Source organism: Rosa chinensis, unplaced genomic scaffold (genome assembly GCF_002994745.2).
Source record: "Rosa chinensis cultivar Old Blush unplaced genomic scaffold, RchiOBHm-V2 RchiOBHmChr0c22, whole genome shotgun sequence".
Taxonomy (NCBI): Eukaryota; Viridiplantae; Streptophyta; class Magnoliopsida; order Rosales; family Rosaceae; genus Rosa; species Rosa chinensis.
Window position 1 is genome coordinate 123390 of NW_020126835.1, and position 4200 is coordinate 127589.

General features: G+C 39.5%; 1 pseudogene; it reads right to left on the bottom strand.

The window, feature by feature from the left end:
* Positions 1 to 489: 489 nt before the first annotated feature.
* Positions 490 to 602, bottom strand: LOC112181310 (annotated as a pseudogene).
* Positions 603 to 4200: the final 3598 nt, after the last annotated feature.

The following is a 4200-nucleotide window of genomic DNA, read 5'->3' on the forward strand; positions in this document are numbered from 1 at the left end:
TTTTTTTTCACTTCTTGCTTGTTAATTTACTCATTTTAATAATACTTTTTATTTTTCATTCTCTTCTCACCCCTCTAGTTTATTGTCAATTTTGTAGTAGATATGGCTAACGAGCGTCAAGAACCACAAGATGAGGAGGAGCTTCCCTTGAGCCATTATTCATGTCCTAGTATTGTGAATGCTCCATCTTGCATTGTGCTTCCTCCGACAAATGCCAACTTTGAGATCAAGCCTAACATGTTGTCTATTCTACCTACTTTCCATGGCATGGCTAGTGAGAGGCCATATGATCATATAATTGAGTTTGATGCCATATGTTCCACTATGCACTTGGGAGGATTAACTTTGGAAGGTTTGAAGCTTCGATTATTCCCATTTTCTTTGAAAGATCAAGCACGCACAAGGTTTCATAAGTTTAAGCCAAGATCCATTCTCTCTTGGGCTGATATGCAAAGTGTCTTCTTGAATGCATATTATCCACATCATCGGACTACTTATATGCGGGATAGCTTGACCAAGTTCTTTCAAGAGGATAATGAGACTTTTTATGATGCATGGGAACGCTTCAAGGATATTGAGTTAGGTTGCCATCATCATGGACTCACCAAGTGGCTTCTTTGTGAATCTTTCTACAATGGGTTGATTATTGATGATAGAAGGAGATTGGATAATGCATCGGGTGGAAATTTTCTAAAAAAAGGTCCTAATGCCGCTTGGGATATCTGTGAGGAAGTGGCTACACAATCCGGTCAATGGGATAATCATCAAAGGAGAAGAGGAGGTAGAGATGACCACACCACATCTAGAGGCCGAGTTGATATGGAGCCTCATGGTAGAGGTGTATGTGATGTTTCTCATGTTTCTAGAGATGATAGAGTTATGAGTTCTACGCTTGAAAGGCTTGAAGCAAAGATTGACAAGAAATTTGAGATGCTTCTTCAAGCACAAAAGGGTAATATTACTTCTTCTTCACATGTCAAGAGTGTTAGTTCTTCATATCTTTGCTTGATTTGTGAGTCCCCTCATCATTCTACTCATGATTGTCACTTGGCTTCACAATTTCTGGAATTTGTTGAGGAGCAAGTTAAAGCGGTTAGTTCTTATCAAAGGCCACCAAGAAATGATCCTTACTCTACTACATATAATCCAGGTTGGCGAAACCACCCAAATTTCTCATGGAGAGATGGTGGAGGGTCCTCTAATGCACACCAAGTTGGTTCTCATTCATATGGAGGGAATTAAGGCCCTAATTCTTCATCTTTTAGTCCCCACGGTCATGGGATCATGCAATTTGGTGGACAAAAACATTATGGGCAGCAAGCATCTAGTTACAATTCTCAAGGCCAAGGGCCATCTTTTGGTGCCACACATACTTATGGAGGAGCCCCACATGATACTCAAGGGTTTGGTCAAAGTTCCCATTCATTTGGAGTTGCCAATTCTACACAAAATGCTCCTCCCGGATTTCAAAATAGACAAGCACCACAACTACTGGAACCAAAGAAGTCTCATATGGATGATATATTGACCACCCTAGCTCAAAGTCATACTTCTCTTACACAAAGCCAAGCAAAGACCGATCAAACTCTTAGTATTCTTGCTCAAGGTCAAAGTTCACTTGCACAATGTGTGGGAAAGTTGGAGGTTCAATTGGGTCAAATGGAAAAAGAGCTTGGAGCACGTCCACAAGGAGCCCTACCTTCACAACCGGAGCCAAATCCAAGAGGAAAAGTCCATGAATGCAATGCCGTCACCACTTTACGTTCGGGAAAGCTATATGATAATCATGTATACATGCCCACATCTTCTAGTTTCCATACAAATCCTTTATTTGTGCATGATGACGATTTTCATTTATATGGGGTCAAGAGGGAAGAATATGTACATCTTCGCCGTGTTGTTGATGATCAATTGCATACATATCATGATTCTTTTTATTATAAGGAGGATGGGACCGGAAGGGAAGAAAATGTACCTTCCGGTAAATATGGAGTGGGTGATGTGACTTTGAATGCAAAAGGAAGAAATAAGGGGGTGGATAAGGTAGCCGGAAGGGAAGAAAATGTACCTTCCGGAAGAGCTATTCTTGATAGTGGTTATGGTTTCTTGATTACAAGCATTTTTATGCGTGTAATTATATCTAAAACACTAGAATTAAGTTAATCCCCATGTCAATTATTATGTAATTAATCTATTTTTTATTTATTTGTAGGTAACAAGCGGAGTTGCGGAAACCGAGAGAAATAGTGCAAAATTGAACCAACTTAGAATTTCCGACAAAAAGATGAGAAAAGTTAACGGTCGATCAATGGGTTGACTAAGGTCAACGTCATCAGGGTGTGAAGTTCATGTATTGGTATTTGGTGGAAGAGAAGAAAAATGAAATAATAAAAGAAAATGAAAATGAAAGAAGAAAATGGATGCTGCACGTGTTGACCATTTAATTAAGCAAACCTTTGCTTAATTAATCCTTAGTGACCAATCCTCCTCCTTTTGTTATTATCACGTACGTGCAGCACATTTTGTTTGATTAGATTGAGCCAATTAATGGCTAACACATGGCAGACTACCAACCCATTCTTTCTCCTCTTCCGCACAGCCACACATCCTTTTCTCTTCACAATATATATTGACCCACGACCTAATTCCCTGGGGGGGGGACACTCACACAACAACAGGAGTCGCAGCCACACCAAAAACAGAAGCAGCCCTTTTGGGCTGCTCTCTCTCTCTCTCCTCCTCTATTTTTCATAGTAGTTTTAGTTTTCTTTGGGGTATTCATAGAATTTCTCACACAAGTTTCAAAGATTCATCAAAAGCTACAAGATTCAAGCTTTAGGTATTTGTGGGAGTTGTAATTCAAGGGAAGTCATTTTAGCTCCCTAGCTAATTGTGGCTACCTTTGTGTTCTCCTACACTTCTATAATCTTTTCTCTTTGAATTTTGTATCTTTGATGTTCATAGTTATGGGTTGTGAGTAATTTCTTTGTTGGGTTTTAGGGTTGTGTCCCTAACCCAAATTTTGTGTAAAAGATGTTTAATTTAATGTAATGATGCAATTTTCATATGATGGATGTTTATATCTATTTTTGTTGGGTTAAAATGCATGTCTAGGAGCCTAGTCAACTCTAGGGTGTGTATTTTGAGCATGTCTAGGATGGAGTTAGAGGCTTGACCCCCTCTAATTCCTAAGCTAGAAACCTTCAATTTCGTATTCGAGGGGTTATAAGCATGGTGATTTACACCCGTTGCGTGATTGCGCGGACGGGTCGCTTAGTAGTCTAATTCCTCGATCTCTACGCCTCTTGATGTGAATTAGTGACCCTTGAATCGGCTCTAATTCATGCCAAGTGAGTCCCTACGGCCCTTGAACCGGAGTAGGAATACCATGAAAGGGAATTTCGGTCCTTGAGCCTTGAACCGCCTTGGATACGACTACCGCCAAAATAGGAAATATGCATCTATATTAGATTAGCTTCCGACACATGAGATTTGGGTGAAGGAACCTCCCTAACACCCAACATTCTCATTTTTATTGTTTACATTTCTTTTTTTTATTTTTATTGCTTTACATTCATTATCTTTTTGTTAAGTTGAAATCAACTCCCAAATATTGAACTCATCCACTCATTTGTGCATATCCACCACTAGGTTCTTAGTTTTGATTAGGCTTTGGTGAAAATCAAAGCCGAGCATTGCTAAGGCTTGGTGCCTTAGATTAACATTTTTATTTATTTTCTTTTTTCTTTTCTTTGTTTGCTAAGTGTCTTTAGTTCCAATTACCCAAGGATTGTGGGTTAGCCACTAATCCCCATGGTACGATAAACTTTGGGCATAATATTTCCCTATCTTGACAATGATACGTACGCTTGCGTAAATGTGTATCCAAGTCATTTCTTGTCCTTTGAGAATGGTGAGAGAAAATATTGTTTGATTGATAGTGGCAAAGAAAGAGCTTTATTGGGAAAGAACACTTCTAGGGATGAGGATGTCTCGGATCCTAGATTAGATGGTGAGGCCATGAAGGCTAGGGACCCATCTAAGACCGATGACACCTCTAGAAAGATTCTTAATGACATTAGACCCACTCCTAATGAGTTTGAGCCATCTACTACAAGAGAAAAAGGGGGAGGAATAAGGAGGAAGACCTACATGCTCATGGTAGCTCTAGTGATAGAAGTGGTCCGATCTATTCATCAC